The sequence below is a fragment of the Canis aureus genome, chromosome 27, assembly GCF_053574225.1.
Source record: "Canis aureus isolate CA01 chromosome 27, VMU_Caureus_v.1.0, whole genome shotgun sequence".
NCBI classification, from domain to species: Eukaryota; Metazoa; Chordata; class Mammalia; order Carnivora; family Canidae; genus Canis; species Canis aureus.
In genome coordinates, this window is record NC_135637.1 from 36,418,939 (window position 1) to 36,445,155 (window position 26,217).

Consider the following 26,217-nt stretch of genomic DNA (forward strand, 5'->3'; position numbering starts at 1 on the left):
GCCGCCCCGGGGGTTCGGGTTGGCCCGGCCTCGGCTTACCCCTCAGGGGACGACTGCGTGTCCCGCGCCGGCTTCGGCGACCCGTCGGGGTAGTGGGGCCTCCCCGGAGAGCCTCTGCGCCTCCGCGGGCTCCTTCCCGAAGCTTCTGCCGTCGCCGCCCACCGCGCACGCGGCTCCGGGTCCGGCGCGGGCTTCCGGCTTCCGGCTTCCGGGCGCGTCCGCGCGGCCTTCCGGGGCCCAGGCGGCCTCGGGGCCCCTCGCGCGGAGGCCGCCGCCGCAAGGCCCGCCGGGAGACGCAGGGGGCCGGGCCGCCCTGGCGCGCGGTGGGGAGCGACGGCCCGTGTGGGGCCGCGTGTGGGGCCGCGAGTGGGGCCGTGGCCGCCCTGGGGAGGCCGCTTCCCGCTGCTGACGGCCGCGCCCGCCGGGTTCGCGCCGCACCTCCCCGCCAGGCGCCGGAGAGGGAAGCGCACGCACAGCCTGGGTCCCCGCAGCCGCCCTTGGTCCAGGCCCAGGTCAACGCCCTCCACCTGGGTGACGTGAGTGTGGGGCCGCGGGGCGGAGACTGCGGCCTGAGCTTGAGGGGCCGCGCCGGCAACCCCTTCGGGGCCTCTGATATTTATATATATATGCATATTCACATAGAGAGAGAGAGAGAGAGAGGGAGATTACAAACAGTGGGAGGGGCAAAGGGAGAAGCCGACGCCCCACTGAACTAGGAGACCGACACTGGGCTCCACCCCAGGAACCTGAGATCGTGATCTCGCTGAAGGTAGATGCTTCACCAACTGAGCCACTCGGGCACCCCTGCTTTGTACTTTATACATTTATTTGATTGAGAAAATCTTTTCAGAGGATTGGGATTTGAATCGTCAAGGAATTTTTGAAAATGAAAATAAGTTCAAATAATCAAAATTAAAAACTATTGGTCACAGCTAAAGAGAATGAGCTGGTGACAGGGCCAGGAGAGTAATTATGTAGAACGGGCTCAGACCTCAGGGTTCAAGTCCTCCCTCTGCCATCGGCTGGGTGCATGACTTTGGGCAAGTTTCCTGACTTCTCTGTAAAATAGAGAGATTTATTTTCCATCTGTAAAATAGAGATGATAATAGTATCCGTTTCATATGATGGTTGTGAGGATTAAGCGAAATATATATGTCATGTAGAGGAATGTTTGTCACAAAACATGTCCTATGTAAGCACTTGTCATGATTACTGCCATCTGAGAGGTTTGAGCGAAGCATAGCCATGCTAACAGTTGGAAATGGTTGGGAAATAGGAGAGCAAAGTGTGGAAGGACCAACAGTAAATGTTAATTACACACTTACTCTAGAATAGGTAGGTCTGAGGGGTTCACAAGCAAACATAAGCTGTAGTTCATCACACACGTGTGTGCACACAGTTTTTATTTAAAGATACAAAGGGAGGAGGGGCAAGATGGCGGAAGAGTAGGGTCCCCAAATCACCTGTCCCCACCAAATTACCTAGATAACCTTCAAATCATCCTGAAAATCTACGAATTCGGCCTGAGATTGAAAGAGAGACCAGCTGGAATGCTACAGTGAGAAGAGTTCCCGATTCTCTCAAGGTAGGAAGGAGGGAGAAAAAGAAATAAAGAAACAAAAGGCCTCCAAAGGGGAGGGGCCCCACGAGGAGCCGGGGTAAGGCCGGGCCGAGTGCCCCCAGGACAGGAAAGCTCCGTCCGGGAGAAGCAGGAGCTGCACCAACCTTCCCTGGTGGAAGGGCACCCGCAGGGAGTTGGAGCAGGACCCCAGGAGGGCGGGAATGCCCTCGGGCTCCCTGGGACACTAACAAGACACCTGCGCGCCCAGGAGAGTGCCCCGAGCTCCGTAAGGGCTGCAGCGCGCACGGCGGGACCCGGAGCAGCTCGGAGGGGCTCGGGCGGCGGCTCCGCGGAGGGGGCTGCACGGCCAGGAGCGCGAATCCAACAGCGCAGACCGGGAGCACAGGGCACCGGACACAGCCCAGGATCTGGGCTACCCCCAGGACAGGCAGAGGCCGGGAGGGCCCAGGATAGCAAGGATGCTCCTGCCCCGAGCTGAGCAGAGCAGCGGCCCGCCCCCCAGAGCCTCCAGGCCCTGCAGACAGAGAGCACCGTAGTTACTGCGGGGGCTGAATCCAGGTTTCCAGAGCAGCCACTGTGGTTGTTCCTCCTGGGGCCTCACGGGGTAAACAACCCCCACTGAGTCCTGCACCAGGCAGGGGGCAGAGCAGCTCCCCCAAGTGCTAACACCTGAAAATCACAACAGGCCCCTCCCCCAGAAGACCAGCTAGAAGGACAAGTTCCAGGGGAAGTCAAGGGACTTAAAGTATACAGAATCAGAAGATACTCCCCCGTGGGTTTTTTGTTTGTTTGTTTGTTTTTTTTTTTTTTTTTTTGATTTCTGATTGCTTCTCCCACCCTTTTTTTTCCTTTCTTTTTTTTCTCTTTTTCTTCTCGTTTTTTTTTCCTTTTTTCTTTTTTCTTTTTCTCTTTTCTTTCCTTCTTTCTCTCTCTTTTTCTCCTTTTCCCAATATAACTTGTTTTTGGCCACTCTGCACTGAGCAAAATGACTAGAAGGAAAACCTCACCTCAAAAGAAAGAATCAGAAAAAGTCCTCTCTCCCACAGAGTTACAAAATCTGGATTACAATTCAATGTCAGAAAGCCAATTCAGAAGCACTATTATACAGCTACTGGTGGCTCTAGAAAAAAGCATAAAGGACTCAAGAGACTTCATGACTGCAGAATTTAGATCCAATCAGGCAGAAATTAAAAATCAACTGAATGAGATGCAATCCAAACTAGAAGGCCTAACGACGAGGGTTAACGAGGTGGAAGAACGAGTGAGTGACATAGAAGACAAGTTGATGGCAAAGAGGGAAACTGAGGAAAAAAGAGACAAACAATTAAAAGACCATGAGGATAGATTAAGGGAAATAAACGACAGCCTGAGGAAGAAAAACCTACGTTTAATTGGGGTTCCCGAGGGCGCCGAAAGGGACACAGGGCCAGAATATGTATTTGAAAAAATCATAGCTGAAAACTTTCCTAATCTGGGAAGGGAAACAGGCATTCAGATCCAGGAAATAGATCCCCCCCCCCTAAAATCAATAAAAACCGTTCAACACCTCGACATTTAATATTGAAGCTTGCAAATTCCAAAGATAAAGAGAAGATCCTTAAAGCAGCAAGAGACAAGAAATCCCTGACTTTTATGGGGAGGAGTATTAGGGTAACAGCAGACCTCTCCACAGAGACCTGGCAGGCCAGAAAGGGCTGGCAGGATATATTCAGGGTCCTAAAGGAGAAGAACATGCAACCAAGAATACTTTATCCAGCAAGGCTTTCATTCAAAATGGAAGGAGAGATAAAGAGCATCCAAGACAGGCAGCAACTGAAAGAATCTGTGACCTCCAAACCAGCTCTGCAAGAAATTTTAAGGGGGACTCTTAAAATTCCCCTTTAAGAAGAAGTTCAGTGGAACAGTCCACAAAAACAAGGACTGAATAGATATCATGATGACACTAAATTCATATCTTTCAATAGTAACACTGAACGTGAACCGGCTTAATAACCCAATCCAAAGGCGCATGGTTTCATACTGGATAAAAAAGCAGGACCCAACTATTTGCTGTCTACAAGAGACTCATTTTAGACAGAAGGACACCTACAGCCTGAAAATAAAAGGTTGGAGAACCATTTACCATTCAAATGGTCCTAAAAAGAAAGCAGGAGTAGCCATCCTCATATCAGATAAACTAAAATTTACCCGGAAGACTGTAGTGAGAGATGAAGAGGGACACTATATCATAGTAAAAGGATCTATCCAACAAGAGGACTTAACAGTCTTCAATATATATGCCCCGAAAGTGGGAGCTCCCAAATATTTTAATCAATTAATAACCAAAGTCAAGAAATACTTAGATAATAATACACTTATACTTGGTGACTTCAATGTAGCTCTTTCTATACTCGATAGGTCTTCTAAGCACAACATCTCCAAAAAACGATCCTACACCCAGCAGAAGAAGAGAGTTAATTAAGATTTGAGCAGAACTCAATGAAATCGAGACCAGAAGAACTGTGGAACAGATCAACAAAACCAGGAGTTGGTCTTTGAAAGAATTAATAAGATAGATAAACCATTAGCCAGCCTTATTAAAAAGAAGAGAGAGAAGACTCAAATTAATAAAATCATGAATGAGAAAGGAGAGATCACTACCAACACCAAGGAAATACAAACGGTTTTAAAAACATCTTATGAACAGCTATACGCCAATAAATTAGGCAATCTAGAAGAAATGGACGCATTCCTGGAAAACCACAAACTACCAAAACTGGAACAGGAAGAAATAGAAAACCTGAACAGGCCAATAACCAGGGAGGAAATTGAAGCAGTCATCAAAAACCTCCCAAGACACAAAGTCCAGGGTCAGATGGCTTCCCAGGGGAATTCTATCAAACGTTTAAAGAAGAAACCATACCTATTCTACTAAACCTGTTTGGAAAGATAGAAAGAGATGGAGTACTTCCAAACTCGTTCTATGAGGCCAGCATCACCTTAATTCCAAAACCAGACAAAGACCCCACCAAAAAGGAAATTACAGACCAATATCCCTGATGAACCTGGATGCAAACATTCTCAAGAAGATACTAGCCAATCGGATCCAACAGTACATTAAGACAATTATTCACCATGACCAAGTAGGATTTATCCCCGGGACACAAGGCTGGTTCAACACTCGTAAAACAATCAATGTGATTCATCATATCAGCAAGAGAAAAACCAAGAACCATATGATCCTCTCATTAGATGCAGAGAAAGCATTTGACAAAATACAGCATCCATTCCTGATCAAAACTATTTAGAGTGTAGGGATAGAGGGAACATTCCTCGACATCTTAAAAGCCATCTACGAAAAGCCCACAGCAAATATCATTCTCAATGGGGAAGCACTGGGAGCCTTTCCCCTACGATCAGGAACAAGACAGGGATGTCCACTCTCACCACTGCTATTCAACATAGTACTGGAAGTCCTAGTCTCAGCAATCAGACAACAAAAAGACATTAAAGGCATTCAAATTGGCAAGAAGAAGTCAAACTCTGCCTCTTCACCTATGACATGATACTCTACATATAAAACCCAAAAGACTCCACCCCAAGATTGCTAGAACTCATACAGCAATTTGGTAGCGTGGCAGGATACAAAATCAATGCCCAGAAATCAATGGCATTTCTATACACTAACAATGTGACTGAAAAAAGAGAAATTAAGGAGTCAATCCCATTTACAATTGCACCCAAAAGCATAAGATACCTAGGAATAAACCTAACCAAAGAGGTAAAGGACCTATACCCTAAAAACTATAGAACACTTCTGAAAGAAATTGAGGAAGACACAAAGAGGTGGAAAAATATTCCATGCTCATGGATTGGCAGAATTAATATTTTGAAAATGTCAGTGTTACCCGGGGCAATATACACGTTTCATGCAATCCCTATCAAATACCATGGACTTTCTTCAGAGAGTTAGAACAAATTATTTTAAGATTTGTGTGGAATCAGAAAAGACCCCTAATAGCCAGGGGAATTTTAAAAAAGAAAACCATATCTGGGGACATCAAAATCCCAGATTTCAGGTTGTACTACAAAGCTGTGGTCATCAAGACAGTGTGATACTGGCACAGAAACCGACACATAGATCAATGGAACAGAATAGAGAACCCAGAAGTGGACCCTGAATTTATGGTCAACTAATATTCGATCAAGGAGGAAAGACTATCCATTGGAAGAAAGACAGTCTCTTCAATAGATGGTGCTGGGAAAATTGGACATCCACATGCAGAAGAATGAAACTAGACCACTCTCTTTCACCATACACAAAGATAAACTCAAAATGGATGAAAGATCTAAATGTGAGATAAGATTCCATCAAAATCCTAGAGGAGAACACACGCAACACCCTTTTTGAACTCAGCTACAGTAACTTCTTGCAAGATACATCCACGAAGGCAAAAGAAACAAAAGCAAAAATGAACTATTGGGACTTCATCAAGATCAGAAGTTTTTGCACAGCAAAGGATACAGTCCACAAAACTAAAAGACAACCTACAGAATGGGAGAAGATTTTTGCAAATGACGTATCAGATAAAAGGCTAGTTTCCAAGATCTATAAAGAACTTCTTAAACTCAAACCAAAGAAACAACCAATCCAATCATGAAATGGGCAAAAGACAGGAACAGAAATCTCACAGAGGAAGACATAGACATGGCCAACAAGCACATGAGAAAATGTTCTGCATCACTTGCCATCAGGGAAAAACTAATCAAAACCACAATGAGATACCACCTCACACCAGTGAGAATGGGAAAATTAACAAGGCAGGAAACCACAAATGTTGGAGAGGATGCAGAGAAAAGGGAACCCTCTTGCACTGTTGGTGGGAATGTGAACTGGTGCAGCCACTCTGGAAAACTGTGTGGAGGTTCCTCAAAGAGTTAAGAATAGACCTGCCCTACGACTCAGCAATTGCACTGTTGGGGATTTACCCCAAAGATTCAGATGCAATGAAATGCCGGGACACCTGCACTCCGATGTTTCTAGCAGCAATGTCCACAATAGCCAAACTGTGGAAGGAGCCTCTGTGTCCAATGAAAGATGAATGGATAAGAAGATGTGGTTTATGTATACAATGGAATATTCCTCAGCCATTAGAAACGACAAATACCCACCATTTGTTTCAACCTGGATGGAACTGGAGGGTATTATGCTGAGTGAAGTGAGTCAATAGGAGAAGGACAAACAGTGTATGTTCTCATTCATTTGGGGAATATAAATAATAGTGAAAGGGAATATAAGGGAAGGGAGAAGAAATGTGTGGGAAATATCAGAGAGGGAGACGGAACATAAAGACTCCTAACTCTGGGAAACGAACTACTAGGGGTGGTGGAAGGGGACTAGGGCGGGGGGTAGGGGTGAATGGGTGATGGGCACTGAGGGGGGCACTTGACAGGATGAGCACTGGGTTTTATTCTGTATGTTGGTAAATTGAACACCAATAAAAAATAAATAAATAAATAAATAAATAAATAAATAAATAAATAAATGTAACTTGCTAAATAATTTCTTTCTTTTTTCTTTAAAGATTTTATTTATTTCTTCATGAGACACACACACACACACACACACACACACACAGAGGTAGAGACACAGGCAGAGAGAGAAGCAGGCTCCATGCAGGGAGCCTGTTGTGGGACTTGATCCCAGGACCCCGAGATCACACCCTGGGCTGAAGACAGATGCTCATCCGCTGAGCCACCAAGGGGCCCTCTTGCTAAATAATTTCTAAGTATAAAATCAACTTCGTGAGCTAAATATTGTCCGAAAAGACACCTAAAGTGTGTATATTTAGGAAAACCTATGAGGACAATTAGTCCCTTCCTTGTGAGGAAAATTATCCCTTCTCAAACATTCACTCTTATTTGATCTGATGGGTTTTAAAAAAAGTCCTTAAAAATGGATTTTCATCCAACTTCATTTCAATCACTTTCTTCAAGAATCTGGTTTTTGACATCAATAGAATCATAATTTTAAGTATATTTAGTTCTCAATTTTATATAATCAACCGCATTTCATCTACTGATGACTTAAGACATGTTTTCGCATTTACATTTTTCTGACGTAATTTCCTCCTGAAGCAACATTGTCCAGGCTCCCAAAAGTGTCTACTTCTCCCTTTGGCCACCTTCCTTCTGTTAATACACAGCCTTATTTGTGTGTGTGTGTGTGTGTGTGTGTGTGTGTGTGTGTGCTCTCCCTCCTGGTGAATTTAAATGTGGAAATATCAAACAGTAAGTTGATTTCTTGTTGGCAGCTTAATAATAATATTTAGTGGGAAAAAGGTAAGGAAATTAATAAAAATGGGCTTGATTTCCCTGGCATTCAGTTCTGTGCAGCTTACCTTTGACCACTAATGACTGCATTTGTAGTGACCACTAATGGTCTTCATTTGTAGTGACTCTACATGTTACCCTGGAGAAACAAGCCATCATCACATCTTTATCTTAATCAACAGGAGCTTTGCCTTCTCAGACTTTCTTCATTGCATGTAGAGACTGAGATTGCATCCACAGAAAATTGTGTTTGCTCCCTGACAGGATAATTACTCCACAGTGCTTTTGCTGTGTGCTGATGACAAGTCTGAGCAGGAGCTTGAGGACAGGGATGAGGAAGGACATGGCAAAGGGGGTCAGTGCCATAAGTATTGATTCATTACTCTCCCCAGCAAAATACTAGTCATTTCTGCCTGAGAAGAGGTCAAATATTATACTCAGGAGGGCTCGTAACCATGTGCGGGACCCCACAATGAGGTGAGGGCTAAAACGAGTCTTTTCTGAAGTGATCTTTTGACTGTGCAAGTCCTCCCAGGTGCTGGGGGCAGATCCAAGAGGGCAGGGCTGGGGTCAGTTAAAAGCCATCTGGGCATCCCTCTTCAGACTCACCAGCCTACTCTAAGACACGAAACAAGCTTGATTTTCAGTATCATTAAGTTTCACTTTTTCTGTAAATTGTGTTAGGTAAAACTGAAAGTGGGGAGAGGGACCAAGGGGGAGGAGGAGGGAGGAAGATTCCAAAGCAGACTGCACTGAGCATGGAGCCCATGTGCGTCTGGAACTCATGACCCCGAGATCAGTTGCTGAGCTGAAACCAAGAGTCAGATGCTCAACCAACAGAGCCACCCAGGCACCCCAGGTAAAACTCTGTCTTACCCAATTGTTTTTCTACACTGTGCCAAAAATTTATTCTGAGTGAAAATACTCTGAATTTAACCCCTCAGAGCAGCCAATGAGCTAATGTACATTTGCTCATGAGTTATGGCCAATGAGGAGCCTGTAGAGACCATGCATGTGTGCTACAGAAATTAACTGACTTGCCGGGCTAGCTCCTGTGAACCAGTCCAAGGGAGAAAAGTTCTTCCATCTGAGTCCCTGACATGGTTTCAACTGTGATGTTTTGTGAACTAGAGAGTATAGTTTGGGTGTTAAAATATTATGTAATGAATCCAACAGATGACATGAAAATATGCACTCCAACACTTTCCATACACTGTGTAATGTGACTCAGGTTAAGCAGAGAAGGAGCATTTGTTTGGTGAGTGTGACCCAAATAAATCAGGGTAGAATTCACAAATTGGTTAATATATACCCTGCACTATTTCTTATGTGATTGGAAAGAAGTTCAGGGGTTCGATTTCAGTAAGAAATGCCATGTGCAAAGATGCACAAGACATATACTTCCAGTTTGGGTACATTGTAGATGCACTAATCTTCTATTTTTTAATAACCGATATTATTTAATGCTAGTGAATCCACATACGTTTTAGAAACAGAATAGAACTTCATCATAATGTAGCTTACTTATATTTAGATTGGGTAATAATTATGATAATTACAAAAATTTACTGAGTCCTTAATATAGGCTACATCCTATCCTAAGTACCTTACATGTGTTAAGTTATATAATCCTTTCAACAATTCTATGGAGTAATTATTATTATTTTCTTCATTTATAAAAGGGGAAACACGTATGGAGAAATCAAGGACTTTTTTTTAAGGGATACACAGCTGGAAATTAGTAGAGTCCAGATAATCTGATTTTAATCTTTTTTTTTTTTTATTTTAATCTTAACCACTAAGGTACACTGCCCCTGTGAGTATAATATGGCACTTGTAAGCATGGCACTTAAACAAAGTAAAACACATGGTAACTAAACAAAATAACACAAATGTAATATAGTACTTATGGTCAGTAAATCAAAAATTATTACATTTATAAAGAAGTACTATGGTTTGTCATAAATTGTGTTTATGTGGATGTCTCTAATATTTCTTAGGAGAGAAGTTGTTTCTGTTTCCACCAAAGTCAAAAAATTGCTAAAATATTATACTTAATTATGAGTTTTAAATCTATTGATCTTTAGTATCATTGTCCACTATGGAAGAGCTGTGGTCAGTTCCATATAAAAAAGGGTAGTTGGCAGTTTTTGTTCAGATTTTATTTATTTATTTATTTTAGAGAGAGGGTACACACCCACGTGCAGGCCATGCAGTGGAGAGGAGCAGGAGAGCATCTTATGCAGACTGTGCACTGAGCACAGAGCCCAATGTGGGGCCTTGATCTCATAACCCTGAGATCACAACTGAAACCAAGAGCAGGATGCTTAACCGACTGCTTCACCCAGGTGCCTCTTGGCATTAGTATTAGTCATTTCAAAAGTCATTAAAGGGTTGACTTGATCTCTCTGAATTTGTTATATGCCCTTGCTTTTGTTGATATTGTGATTCAGTGTACCATGGTGACTGCATTATGCATTCTCTGTAAGTTTGGACAAATCCACAACCTTATGAAAGCTCAGTGTTCTCATCTGGGTGAGAATATTGGTTCATGGGGTGGTCAGGAGGGATAAATGAAATGTGTATAAAGTACTGCTATTATCACATTCTTACCCCTTAACTGGGATGCTTACTTGCCATATATGATTTCTTGGATAGCCCTTCATTAAACTTGTGACTAACTCATATTTGTGTATTTGCAATTCTTTGGTGCTTTCTTCGTTGACTGTCATACGACCATTCTACAAACAAAAGTGAAAATGTACTATGTTGCAGGCATTTGGGCAATGTCTTTGGAATAACACATTTCTGGTTGTCCTGTTAATTTTCCTAGGATTGGTTTTGCATTAAAGGATGATTCATTTTGAATGGAGTATTCCAGTCTTCTGGATAAACTGTACTAAAACATGAGAACAGGGCATTCCTCTTTGCTCTGTACATACTCCAGCTAATGATGGTGGAGACATAATTGCCTTGTCCCCAAGTAACATCAAGGATAAATAAATGCTCATGAATGCTCTTTTCTGCTCTTATGACTCAAATACACAAGTATTTTTTTGTTCTATATTCCCATGAGACATATCTCTGGCTTATCTGATTTGGCTAGTTTTTTTTTAAGATTTTATGTATTTATTCATGAGAGACAGAGAGAGAGAGATAGAGGCAGAGAGAGAGAGAGAGGTAGAGATATAGGCAGAGGGAGAAGCAGGCTCCATGCAGGGAGCCCAATGTGGGACTCAATCCTGGGACTCCAGGATCATGCCCTGAGCTGATGGCAGATGCTTAACTGCTAAGCCACCCAGGTGTCCCTGATTTGGCTAGTTTTATACACTCCTCAGTTTCTTATCATTAGTCCTTTCCTTTCATATATGAATATCCAACATAACTTAATATAAAATTTTAGTGCAAACAGTGTACTCATAGGATAATATTTTTTTTGATGGATTGAAAGGGAGGGATATTAGCACCTGCATTTGGTACAATGAGCTTATTAAGAGTTTATGTGGAGTTATATTTCAGGTTACTATCCACTGTATTTTAAGATTTTACTTATTTATTTATTTGAAGAGAGAGAGCATAGCATGAGCAGGGGCAGAGGGAGATGGAGAGAGAGAATCTCAAGCAGACTGTGCTGAACAGAGCACAGAGTCTGACACTGGGCTCGGTCTCACAACCCTGAGGTCATGACCTGAGTGGAAGTCAAGAGTTGGGATGCTTAGCTGACTGAGCCACCCATCACCCCTGTGTAGTATATTTAATAGTAAGCTCTGTTTGTGAGGAAATGATTCTTTTGGAACAAGAAAATAAGCATTATTTGTTTACATCATCTCTAACAAAAGATTTGCCTGATAGCGCTTCATACTTCCCAGTAACACAAGCTGAACTGTGGAGAAACAGAATAAGTGTCTCTGGTCTGCATGATCCTGGTTGGTTAGCTATCTGGTTTCTGACTTACTGAAGGATGTCTCCGGGCTGAATTAATGGCCACACATCTCCTTGTGATCCAGTCATTTCACAGAAGCTGTTTTTCCCTTTACACTTTTTACCAGTAAGTACCTTCCTGGTTGTGGAGATGGATTCTCATGAAAAAAAATTGAGTGATCCAGCTTGAAAAGAAAGTAAACAAATACAAATTCTAGTTCAAGGGTAAGTTAACTAATGATAGACACAACAAATATTTGTTACATACATTGAATAAAAATGACATTAATAATTTGACATTTTTCAGGATCAAATGAACTCCTTTATTTTATTAGATATTTCAGGGATAAAGCTTAAGTGTAAATAATACCCTGCTATCCCTGCAGTTTAGGAGCAGTGCTGAAAAGACCAGAGGTCTTTCTTTCCCACAATGATAAAAATACAATAAAAAATAATAATCAGATACCACCTTCCATATGCTAAGCATGGCAGTGCTACAGAACAATGCATTAAGTAGCTATTCTGTGCATACTATTTTAAAAACCTATATCAAGTGCTTGAGTGATAAACATGCAAACTGCACACTAAGACAAAATTTGATTTTGAAAAAGAAGCAGGCAACCTCAACATTATAGGAAAATAGTTCCCTTTTTCTAGGAAGTTATAAAGAGGATACTTTGTGGCACACGGGTGTAAAAATTCTCTACCCTACTAGACCTCCTTCAACATTGACGTCCATTTTGCCAATAAAAAGAAAACCTAATGAGGTAGAAAATAATTAATCATAAACTCCATTAATATGAACCCAAAGTCTACACTTACTTTCTAAAAAATAAGCTAAGGGAGTGAAGAAAATATTAATGTAATATATAATGCAAATGTATCTTCCCATGTTTGGAGATTTAAGACATTAGAGTCTGTTACCTTAGGGAAATGGGAGACGGAATTTCAAAAGCTAGAGAATAAATTGACAACGTGGTAATTTTCTGAGGGTACTACTCAAGTGGCAGCAATTACTTTGAAAAGATTATTGTGAAATGTGTGGACCCTGGAGGGTACTTAGGACTAAGCCATCTGTGTATAGCCATACCACTTGTCATATATAAAGATGTTCCCTCCATCCAGGCTTTGAAGTGTTGACACTGCATTACTCATCCCTTCTGGTCTTTATAGCTCCACAATGGCACATGAGGTGAGGGGCATTTGGGGATTAGCCCACAGGGTACAACACCCCTTGAAAGGTAAAGAGAGGATCTCCAAAAACTTATTCACAAACATCACATTTTCTTGGAGCTGGCCAACTTTTAGGAACATTAGTCAACTCTCTACAAACTGTAGAGACTCTTATTTTACAGATTTAGAAAAAAACTGAAAATGGACATCATAGTTCTAGTGGTCTGAGGACACCACATATCAAGATATCAGAGTCTTGTAACACTTTCATACTTGAAATTATAGCCTAACTTATACTTTTGATTTTTTTCTATGGGCTAGAGATGACAAATCGAATAATATTAAAAACCACAAACATTAATTCTTATTTTCAGATGAGAAGTGGAGATCCTGTGATGTTAGGTAACTTCTGCAAACTGAGAAATTAGGAAATTCTGCTTTGAATCCAAATCTGTCTGACATGTAGACCCACATAGATTTTTTTTCAATGGAAGCTTTTAGATGAGGAGACATATTTGAAGACTGCTTAACAGTAGAAAGATCTAGACATGGTAAAATGACTTAGGTTTCAATTACAACAAGATATCTCCTGAGATTGCATTTTATCTTGTTCTATTTCCCCTAATTGATTTATTTCCAGTTATAAGTTATCCTCAAGAAACTGGCTCATGATCCTGTTGTTTTATATACTGGTTCATTATCCGAGTAAGCATAGTTTCCTCTAAACTAAATCCATGTGATCTATATTTTAATAAAGAGTGTAGACTCTATATTGTGCGGGAGTTCTGAGCCCTGAATCATGACAAATCAAAGAACACAAGTTATCTGAAACTTCTCTGGAATGATCCAGAGCTTCTTGCACCTCATTGTACTCATCAATCCCAGTCTTGGTTGCTATTGTTAGACAATACACTATATTTCCCTGGAACTGGCCTTCCATACTATTTGGGGGATTTTAAAGTCATGAATGATTCTACTAACATAGCTGACAAAGCTGGAAGCAATCAGATTCATATCCAAATGTACTAGACGAAGAATTTGAGATTGTAGAAGTCTACTAGCTCTGCTTGGATATATTGGTCACCATGTCCCAAGCCAGGATCATAAGGGCTTCTGACTGATTCAAGAGCAGGTTTTGCTGCTGTGTTGGAAGAGTTTGGTGCCAGCTGTCCGGTGATGACTTTGTTACTTGGGACAAAGTAAGGTCTAAGGCTTGTAGGATGATTAGAAATTTAGCATGTTCTTAGATTCTTGGTAATTCTGAGTCCCTGGTGATGGACTCAAGCTTAATTACATAGGAAAGATCTAATCTCCAATGTGTGGAGGGGTATGGTGGAGTGGAAAGCATCCAGTACAGCCTCCAGATTAAGCCAACCCTGACTGGAGTTCTGGCTGTGGAATTTGGAGACCATATGATCTTGGACCAGCCACTTGACCACTCCAAGACATTTTTCCAATCACAAATTTCTCACAATAATAAGAAATTCATTCATAGGGCTGTTGTGACCATCTAAGAAAAAAGTCATATGAAGCTGTTCTATAAATTGAAAGGAATTGTTTAAAGGCTAGCTTCCTCAGAGCCTTTTTTGGAAAGGGACTAACAGTATAAATCCAATAAGAAATATATTAATGCCTATAGTTAGTTACTATTTTTTTTTCTTATAGATGATGCTGATAGAGTCAAGGTTAACTAAGAGGAAATCTCTCAACAGTTTGCAGTAGTAAGTGACATAGAAGGTAACTGTTAGATACAGATTAAGGAAAGTCCACAAATAATAATTTGTGTTTATTCTCAACATATTTAACAATAATTAAAGGTCATAGAAACCTAGAATTCCACACACATAAGTCCCACTTCTCTTCACAACCATGAGCAAAAATCCTCACATAATTCTTGCGGCAGACTTGTGGGTTAATATTAGGGAGTAGAAAATAATGTGATTTTGGTATCTTATAATGAAAATTTCATTTCTATTTAGTATTATAGTGCATGAGAACTGATGGATTTATTGTCAGAAGGTTTGGTGTGTGTGGTTGGGATTTTCCCTCAAAATATGGGATACATGACACTTATGTTCCCCTTCGAGCAGTCCAGAGCAGGAGAGGCATACAGGGCTGCTGCTAGGGTGAGACATACTTTGTTCTGGCAGCTGAAACGGCTTTCTATCTGAAAGATGTTTCCTTCCCACTGGGCAAGACATGTCCTACGTATCATGGTGTCAAAATGAGGATCCTAAGAAATCCGTGTTGAAGTTCTAGAAGTTGTCATTATTGTCAAGTCCTGGAAGCTATATGCGTTTCTACTATAAAGGTCAAATTGAAGCCAATACCCAAATTCCTCAGTAATTGGAAATGTTTATTAATAGAGAAACATCCAGACTTGACACTTAAGCAATTTCATTGGCTGCAAAATAAGATGAGTCTTTGCAGCCACCTTCATTACCTCTCATTTCTTCAAGCTACCCATTTCTTGTAAAATAACTGCAATTCCTGAGGTCTGTTGCTGGCATTGATGTTTCTGAAGCAGGTGTGTTGTTTTGCAAGGGCTGCCCGGGGAAGGAGCTGCTTTGCACATTGGTGACCTCATGTAGCATGCTCTAAGATAAGGAGTAAAAAAGGTGAGTTCATTCCTGCATAGTAGGATAACGGATGTGACATTTGAAAATAATTTTTGTTATGAAGTAGAAACTTATATAAGACTATGAATTATTAAAATGACAAGACGATTCCAATTCCAATTAGTAAATTCTATTATTTTAATGTCGCTAATTAAACTTAAAATATTTAGAAATTGTTACAAAGTATTGAACAATATTCAGCAGGAGGGCAGCCCTGGTGGCTCAGCAGTTTAGTGCCACCTTCAACCCAGGGCCTGATCCCGGAGACCTGGGATCGAGTCCCACGTCGGGCTCCCTGCATGGAGCCTGCTTCTCCCTCTCCTCTGCCTGTGTCTCTGTCTGTCTCTCTCTCTCTGTGTCTCTCATGAATAAATAAATAAAATCTTAAAAAAAAATAGCAGGAAAGCCGATTCGTAGTGATAATACCAACAGCTGACACACGTTGAACTCAAACTATAGGCCAGACTCTGTCCTGAGTGCTTCATTGGATTTATTTATAATTGTCATGTAAGATACATTGAGGCTTTGAGAAATCAGGTCATTTGCTTATGATTACTAATTCAGTAATGCCTTTCTGGGACTCCTACTGGTCAACTTCCAGAGGCCACATTCACTGCGTTGCCGCCTTCCCATCATGTGCTTTCTGCTTGGGTCTTGGGTTTTCTAAGCAACATGATGTGTACGTAGAGCAGTATACAGCAAACGCTGCATTACGTTTGTAAATGTGGACGGGATCAGATGCCTTTTTCATAGGGATGATGCTATTTAAATACTGTTTCAAGGCTATCTTGCATTTCTTCTTCTACTGATTATCCCCCAAATCAGTGTGGTCAGAAGAAGGCTATGTTGGCAAAGAGAATATACAGTAGGGTTGTTCAGTTACAGGCTGCTCATCCAGCAAGGGCGTAAGTACATGCAAAGCACTGTGACAAAACCTGGGAAAGGTCTGGGAGATGTAAATGCTTAACCTCTGGTATTGTCCTTCCCTAGGTGGACACACCAGAAACCAGAGCTGAGTGCTGTTTTTGGCTTAGGCCTCTGCCTTCTGTCATGCTGGGCTTGCTGGTGGTACATCTGCACATGCTTTCTCTTCCTCAGGAGACTTCCTTCTATGGCTCCCACTGACCAAGCCCTGAGCAGCAGTGACAGTTCTGTTCAAGCCCCAACTTCTTTACCAGCTCAGACTGGCTCTCTTCCTGTCTCAGTTCTTATTACCAGAAAAATGTGCTTTTGTGGCAGTTGACGTTCTTGTATCATTTTTGCCTGCTTAAGAAGAGAAAAACATGTGCTGCAAACTCGGGGACAACATCACGGGCATTATCTTCATCTGTGTATCTTGGCAACAGACTTTATACACTCCCAGAAGGTAAAATGAAGACTCGTTGATTGGTGCATTTTTATAAATTTTGCTCATTTATGTTTATTTAAAAAATTGACTCCTATAGCTTTTCCACTTTCCAGTGCCGTGTGATTTAGGCATAAGTTCTGTGACCTCTCAGGATCTAATTTAACAGGAAGATTGCAATAGAATGAAAAGCTGAGATATTTTGTATTAAGAAATGTCTTTTAATGGATACAATGTGAATCTTATATTCATCCAATTTTCTCTTGCTGAATGTGCTGTTAGTACATATTTCTGTTTTGGGATGACCCCTATTCCTTGTAATTTTACTACATAAACAGTTGATAGAATCCTGTTTATAAACCACCATTCTTCAGGAAGAATTGGTGCATTTTAAGTGAAGAGCTCTTATAGAGATCATCTTCACAAGGAAATTACTTCCCTCTTTTTAGCAGGAAATGTTAGAGACGTTATTTTGCCATGATTCTCCAGGCTCCATCTACATCAAGCATTTGAGTTGTTCATGTCTCAATATAAACGAGGACTGTAACTTTTCAAGATACCCAAATCTGCTGAGCTGAAAAGTCTTGTTACTCATGACTCAATACTGATGAAGAAATGAAAAGCACTCAGATTTGTTTTGTGGTTGACAAAGCAGCTCCATTTTTTGTTAGTTTCCTGGGCGTCCCTTTTGCAAAGTGTCATCTATTCATGTACTAAGAGCTTCTCACGAGTCATGGGCTGTCATAGAATCTGGGCTACACAGTTCACATTCGAAAGGTCCCTGTCCCCACAGGACATGCATTTATTTAGTGGGACAGATGGACATTTAATGACAACGATAAAAATATCATGCTCCATGCTCTCTATGGCACAATTCTGAAATAAAAAACCCCAGAAGACCAAAACTTCTGCATAATTCATCTGGCTTCTCCTGGCCTAAGTCAACAAAAGGCCATCTATAATCTTTATTCCTCACAATTACAGTGAATAGTCATATCTTAGTTACAGAAATATTAATGCGCTTGATCTGGGGTTGCTGCCCCTGGTCCTGTGGGGCACACAATAAAAGTAGAATATATGCACTGTATTGCTTTTCTAAGGTAGAAAACGCCTGAATTCTCAAAGATATTTGGCTGTAAGGGTTTCAAGTAAGTGTCTGCCCTGTGTAATGTGGGCAGTGATAAATCTTATGAATAAAAATAAAGGAGGGAAAGTGACAGGAAGTGCCTGGAAGGGCTCTTTCCTTTCCTGAATTTAGTGCATTGGATCCTTGCTGCATTTACAGCTCTCCAGTGTCGTTAAAATAAGATTTATTTTTGTTGTGCATTTGTGTTCTGCAGGGCAACTTTGGGATACTGCACCCTGCTGCATCTTACCCCAAAGCAGGATCCCAATACACGCTTCTTTCAAAGTTCAGATGTAGAGAGGTTAAATATCCTCGAATCTAACCACTGGGCCCTCGCAGCTGTCTATCTAAGCACATAGCTGCCTTTTTCAGAACAGTACTCCCAGGACAGGCTTTATGACTTCATTTTCCTCGTGAGCATCTCCTACCACCACATCACTCTCAAAGCCTGTGGTGGCCTCTTGGCATGATCAGAGAAGTGGACGCACATCTTCTGGGCAATACTGCTAACTCAGGTTTTTTCCCTCTACTCATGATTGAAGAATGTCACCTTGAATTTTTTCATTATCACTTTATATTCATTAAGTATTTTTCTTAAGTTTATGTTGAAGATGCGTTTATTCTAAAATAATATTCTCTGTTAACACTTGAGTTGAAATATGTATGGGATATCAGCTATCTGACCTTGGCAATTTAAAGTCCCCCCAATTTTTTTAATCATCTTTAATTGAGAATGATAAATAAACTCACCTGTCAATAATACTCTGATGTTAACTACTGTTATTCTTATTTTTTCAATGATTTCCACCTTACTAGATTGTTTTGAGTATCAAATGTCCTGATGGGTATAAAAATTATTTGCATGAGCTGATTTTTATTCACTGTTACTTATGGTTCCTGTGGTTAGTAGAATGAATAGGCGACTTCTAGAAATATGCCAAAAGAAAACTAAATTAAGTATTATTGACTACATAAGATAAAATATCCATTTATCAATTTTAGGAAAGAATGGCTTAGAAGGAGCCACATGTGAAACACGTAAAGCTTAAAAGTAGGAAAAAAGTCAGACTTGAAGTTAGGAAATGAAGGTTATTAGATCAGAAAAATTATCAAAATTAGTATGATATAAAATACAAAAAAATGCACAAAATTTATAAGATTTTGCACATGCTCATACTTCTGCTTATGCAGAATTGTACAATTCTGTACAAAGTTACACAATTGTAACAAATAATCAGAAGGACAGGAAAGGGTTTTATTCACTCTTACCTGCAAGAAACAGTCTAATAATAAAACTTTGAAATGGCATGTATGAAAGCATTTATATAAAAAATATTTTTTTTAACAAGTGTCTAGAAAAATATCTGGTCTGATTGCTTTCTAGTTGCAATTTGCATTTTTGCCAAGTACATTTGTCATTTCAGATTTAAGTCACAGTTATTCTAGATTGACTTTCTACCCAATTTAAAAGTATCCATTAGACAGGTTGATGATAAAATATTCAAAAGTGGTCTTAACTGCTTGTTTTGAGTCATGATGATACCAATGTGTCCTCTTCCTTGCCTCTGGCAAGCCTGGAACTAGACATGGCTTCTAATACCCAGATGGCACGTTCTGAACAGTCTGGAAGTGAGGAGAAAGCTGGTGAGCTGGGGTAGTGTCTTCACAGCTGCTGCCAGGCCTCTCTGTGAACAGATGATTGTGGTGCAGCTTGCAGAGGACAGAGGACAGTGTGAAGTGGGGACAGGACACTAGGCCCCGGGGTCGCTAACTCCCTGAGGAGGTCTGTGAAGTCTCCTGACCTCACCAGGCTTGGGCTCCTTTATGGGCTAAATCCAAGCTTTAAGATTTCTTCTAGTCCAGAATGTTTTACTTTTATAAAGCGTGTACCCAGGTGTGCAAAAGAAATATTCTTTTTCTGTCAATTGTTGCGAAGTGCCTCTTCTGCCAAGGCCAGACAGTATCTTTGATGTATGTGCTGGATTTTGTTTAGTGACATGTAAACCCGTCACTGACTGTCCCATCATTGTCACTCACTGTGGCTGGGCTGTCAGGTGGGCTCACCTGACCATCTGTGGGCGTCTGCCCGAGGTAGTGCGTGCCCAAGCTCCACAGTCTCCGGCCTGGTCCTCACAGTCACTCCTCCACAGTCCCTCCTGTCATGACCCAAGACAATGCCACACATCTTCTCTCTTTCTCCCACCCTCTTGCTCCTTCTTGGCCAACACCTCCAGCTTTCTTGGAGGTGTAAAAACTATAAGATATTGCCTCATGAAGACAAACGGGAACGTCGTGTGTCGCCTGGGCCAGTCTCACCTCTCTGATGTCACAGCACGTGCAGAGGCCAGGGCAGCTCTTGAGGCCCCCCTGGGCCTGGCCAGCACCCCTGCCTGGGACGCCCCGAGAGAGGGCAGGGTGCAGCTCTTCCTGCCCAAACCATCACCATCGATTTCCAGGCTACCTGTCCGGGCCTCCTCGTCCCCTCTCTCAGAAAGGGAGGAGAGTGGCCAGACCAAGATGAAATATTCTCCAATATCCATTAGCAGATCCAAACCTTGGGCCCATGATGAGAGAATGCTGGTAATTCAAAAGCCATGTTGTTCTCAAATGTATTAACGAGGGGATCAAAATCCTATCTTCCCAGTTAGTGCTGAGCATAACTCACATCATACTCTGTATATACCCAGTGAAGACAGTTTCCTGAAGGCAGGTGTGCACGTGCTGGGTGTTTGCTCCTCGCCACAAGGGTTGACCTTGGGTATAAACAGGGTACATGTGCCCACGTGCCAGTTCATACTCGAACATGTTTGTCATCACATATTTGTTACTATTTCATACTTCTGTCTTGATTTTTATGATAAGATACTTGTGATAAATGATTCCCTTCTTAAGGCTAACATGACATACAAGGGTAATAGAAAGAGTCTGAATTTTTAAAGGCTGTCAATATTGCAAAATTCTGAGGTTACTTGGGCACGATTGGTAACTATTATCTTTTATTTTTATGGCCCTGAACAGGGTGGAAAATGTGTATTTCCATTTTAATATCCCTGGAAACAGATGACTTCACAGATTTTTTTTTTTTTTTTACCATACAATAATAAATGATTTGGGCATAAAATTTTGCCTTTCAAAAAAAAAAAAAAAGATGTCAGTGACATCAGAAAAATGACAGAAAAGGCAGCTCCTACTTCCCTTAAACCAATACAAAAAATACAAAAACGTTGAAAAGTATCCAGAAACTGTCATAGCCAACTTTGTCAAAAGTCTAGGAGACAAAGTTTACGGCAACCAAGCTAATTACTGCTGGATTCAGAAAAAGGCAACTTCGAGCTGGTAGAAAAGTTCCGTGATGTTTCCATGTGCCCCCAGCCTGTCCCCCCAGCTGGATGGAGAGCCCAATGGGAACGCTGGCCCTGGTTCTAGGAGCAGAGCCTGCCTTGTGCACACACGGTGGCCTTGTTTGCTCTCACCGGAAGTTCCCACACAGGCACCTGTTTCTGTTTCACTAACTCAGACCTCATCCGGGCTGGAAAAGTGCAGGTGCTGCTGGGAGCTTTGGAAGTGGAGGGGACAACTTGCAACTGCTTGGGGCTGTCCTTGAGATGTTTCCCAGCCCATCCTAAAGCCAGAGAAGAAGAGCCTGGGAGGATTTCCTGGAGACATTAGGGAATTTCAAAGCACTTCTATGTGCTGAGGAATTTAGAAGCCTGCAGGCACATGTAGAAAAAGTACAAGGCAAGCTCAGAAAACATCTGAGGAGCCCTTGTGGTCTCAGACCCCCACCGAGCTTGGGGGAAGGGAAGGCTGGCTGAATGAAGACAATCTGTCAAGATTCACACAAGTGTTTGTTGTCCCTTCCCTTGGCTTTAGGGCAGCCAGCGGGGGGGGGGGGGGGGCTGGCGGGGGGGGGGCTGGGGAACATCACAGGCATCCCACCTGGGAGTGGGAGTTTGTGGAATGTCAGCCTGGGCTTGGTCCTCAGAGGCCTTCTGCTCCCTCATCATTTCCCCCTGAAAAATTCTGACCCTTAAATCATTAAAGTTGTTGAAGGCGGGAGTTCTCATCTTCTGTACCTTCTTCCTGCTGAACAGGGGCAAAGAGAGGTCCCTGCCTGTGCGTCACTGTGTGTCAGTCAGGAACCATATCGGGGAGTTGGGAATGAGAGAGGCAGTTGGATCCCACATGGAAAACACACATGAGCCTCCCTGAGTAGTTGGAAGTCATGTCTGGGAAAGTCTTGGCACCAGGCAGGGAGACAATGGAAATGACAACAAAATTCGATTAATAATATTATGAGAAAGAGAAGCCTGCATAAGACCTTTGATAGTTGACCACAACTTTCCTGAAGTCCAGGAGTTTTAACCAGTCACAAAAGGAAAGAGAGGGATTGCTTAAAGCACCATCTTGAGTATCCACGTCAGTTAGAAATCCAGAAATATTTCTGCGGTAATCTGGAACGTGCACATAGCATCCTGTTGTTATGTTAGCATGCGTTTCACTGCGTATAGCAGTTAGAGCATCTCATGCCAATCTATGTATTTTTATGTATTTGCGTTATTTTAGTCTTTAATAGGGAAATACTATTCCTAGTGTCATTGAGGGCTTCGACTGTGTACTTATCAAGAGCTTCCATGTTCCAAACAACATCATCCAGTCCCAAAGAGGGAACAAAGATGGATGCTAGGCGGTCAAATCAATGAAATACAGAGGGTCACCACTGTTGTTTTAAATTTGGAAGGTTGGCTGGGTTGGTAATGGTTTTAATAATATATCTGTGCATCCAGGCGAAACACAGAATCCAGTGGCCTACCAGCCTGGAGGAAGCTGTGGCCACAAGTTAGAGGAACAGAGCCACTGGGTCCTGTCAGGAGCCAGTCATTTAATTCTGGGCCTCCTTGAACTGCGGTGAAATATCAAACGCAATTTGGTTTTGGATGGCCACCCTTTGAATGTGTGGGTGACCACGAGTTGGGTCTGGTTAAAGGTGGCTGTTGTACACTTGGCTAAAGCCTCCATTTGCAATTTTATATCAATAGAGGTTGCTTCAGGATAAATATGACTAAGGAATAAAACCATCCAGAAGCCCCCTTTGTTTGAGGTCCAGCGTTAACAATATCCTAATTACAAGAAATCTCTGGCAAATGGAAGAAGACTTGTCTCAGGAGATGAGGACATCCCCAAGTGCATCATCCAATGCAATCATAAGGAAAGTGGGATCATCCAACATCTCCACAAGTCCGTGGTTAGCCCCACGGGGCGGGGGTACACTCTGGCTTTTAAGGAGCGATTTTGTTATCCCAGCTACATAGAACTGGTCAAGGTGATGGTTGAGTTATACAATTGTTGGAGAATCCTATTTTTCAGTTCAAATAATCATATGCCACTGGGGTCCTGTTATTATCCCCACTGAATAACAAGCAAGAAGATTATCCATACATGAGCTATTGTGGCAATTTCTCTGAAATTTTACAAGTTTTCCATCATTTGTTTTTAGAGCTTTTAGGAAAAAGACGTTTTAGTTTTTAGTGACTTTAAGTCAAGAGATGGGAGAAGACTGGAAACCTTAGTTGGAGAGCCATAGCCAGATATTTAAGAAAAAATTTAATATTTACAAAGATGTGCTACTGAAACATAATTTTTCTCTATAATCACTTTCATTTCCAGAGATAGCCAAATCAAGACTAATTTGTTTGTGAAACAAGTCCAATTTTAACAAACTTGTTCTAATTATTTTTATAAGCTCAGCAAGAATAACGTTTGATCATGTAGATTCAGAATCTGCTTGGCTGGAATCTTTTATAAGGAATCTAGATTGAACTCTCAGTATCCTCTCCAGGCCAGAAGCCAAGCCCAGTACTTGCCATCAGATGTGCCTGCAATACCTGTAGATTTGGGGGAATTCCTCTTCACGAGGTACCCAAAGCATCCTGAGGTCCCTGTACCTGCCAGGAATAAGAGTCGTTACTCACCTGCCGCTGGGATCTCTGTAACCAGGTATCAGGCCAATATTTCCAAGGGGACTTATGGCTCCAGGTGTCAAAGTCAACCTCAGTTCCTTAAAGCTGTCTGATCATATCTGAGTCTATGCTTCTCTCTCTCAAATATGACATTCCAGTCAAAGCCTTGGTATAATAACCAATGTTTCCAAGGGTGTCCTGTTACAAGGAGAACTATGCAAACGACATGGTTGCTATGGAAGAAGGAATATTCAGAGACTTCTTGAATTTCAGAGAGTTCAGGTAGGGAGAAAAGTTAAATGCTTCAATTTGTTCAAAAATGAATATTCTATCACATTTCTGTAAGTCATAGATATCTTAAGAGCAAGATTCTGGAAGAGCAAAGATTAGAGATTCTGGAAGAGCAAAGATTAGAGAATCAGTAATGTTTCAAACAAGAGTCACAAACTATAATCTTCCTCAGTTTAGTTAGTTCTGGAAATTCTTACCCATTTTAGCTTTATGATTTTAATGATACTAAAAACCTGTATTTGTCCTAAAAGTCCTTTTTATAAATCCCCTTGAAGATGAAGCACATTTTGCAAGAGAATAAGTACAATTACAAATGACAAAAACTCTGAAATGGACATGGTTAAAGATCTGATGAGAGCTCATATATAGTTGGCAAGGAAATCCCGGTATTTCTGTGACATGTAACATTTTAATAATTGGAATGTTAAGAGATGATCTTTTACCAGAACATATTAAAACTTTAGGAATTGCATGTCATATCTCTGGGATAATTAGAGCATTTACCCAAACATAACCTGAGGTCTATCCTTATTGGTTTGACTTATTAAGGTCTATTAATAAGGTCTATCCTTATTGGGCTTCCCGAGTAACTTAACATACCGAATAAACAAGCCTGGTTAGTCAAAGACTTCACTGACAATTTAAATCTGGGAAATGTGCTTTAAAAACCTCAGGAAGTTTTGAAGCACATGCCTAAATACCCTTGGTTATACTCCACATGTTTCTCATCCTCCTAGCAATGGCTGAGGGACAGAAACACACAGCACCGCACAAAGCCTCCTGAGTCCTAGGGTTGAGAAGGACACGCTGCCTCCTCTGCCACATTGTGTTGGCAAGTCACCAGGAAACAAGGATTGGGAAAATAGGCACCCCTCTTTATTGAGAGAAACTGAAACATTACATAAGAGAGTATGAATCCAGGAGATTTAAAGAGATGGGGCCAGTAAGACAGTGAATCTCTCACAGAGAGATTTCCTGCAGGAAACAGTGTTCAATAAAGTCCACTCTTGATAGTGACAAATTTTGAAAATTGTTTAGATATTTTTCCATATTTTTATAAAAGCTTACTTTTACTTTTTAAATTGTTATTTATCTTTGAAAGTACATTTTTTTTATTTCCTAGAAAAATACTTGGTGCTGGTGTTTAAGAGGAAAAAAGTACAAACTCCCTCCCCCTGCTAAAGAAATGTGAAAAAAAAAAAATCAAAATGACAACATAGCACTTCATACCCATGAGGACAGCTATATTCAAAAAGACCAGCAATAATGAGCTTTGGTGAAGAGGTGAAGAAATGTAAGAAGAAATGTAACTCTTGTCTGTCGGTGGGAATGCAAAATGGTGCAGCTGCTTTGAAAAAAGTTTAGCAATTCCTTTGCAGTTATGCTTACAGGTGTTGTATTACCTGTGTCTTATTCCCCATTGCCCCTGCAAAAAAATCACCACAAACGTGGTGGTTTATCAAGTACATACACTATTATCCTACTGCTCTGAATTCTCACACAACTCACGTTCTGCATGTCTTCTATAGGAGCTCCAGGGGTGAACCACTTCCTTCGGCTTTTCCTCTTCTAGAAGCTGTCTGCATTCCTAAGCTCCTGCCCATCCTCCCCACGTCCCCATTTTCAGAGTAAGCTGTGCTAGGTTGAATTCTTTTCATAATAGGTTATTTCAGCCTCTTCTGTCTCTTTCCTCCACTTTTATGGACATGTGATTAGATTGGGCTCACGGGTAATCTAGGATAATCTATCTTCAGATCAATTTATTAGCAATCTTACTTTCATGGGCAACCCTTCCCATTTACCTGAATGTAATCACAGATTAGGGAATTAGGCTGTGAACATATCTGAGGATCTCTGTTTCTGTCTACCACACTTGCACTTCCACTCCT

General features: G+C 41.5%; 2 long non-coding RNA genes across 2 annotated transcripts in view; one reads left to right on the plus strand and one right to left on the minus strand.

Annotated features, from left to right (window-relative positions):
* Nucleotides 1-26,217, minus strand: part of LOC144299281 (uncharacterized) — a 325,504-nt gene that overhangs the window by 9,092 nt on the left and 290,195 nt on the right. The window lies entirely within an intron of this gene.
* LOC144299276 (uncharacterized) lies at nucleotides 351-17,394 on the plus strand. Its single transcript, XR_013365984.1, has 3 exons — nucleotides 351-536; nucleotides 1,486-1,585; nucleotides 16,597-17,394. It is a non-coding gene; the product is annotated as an uncharacterized LOC144299276 (long non-coding RNA).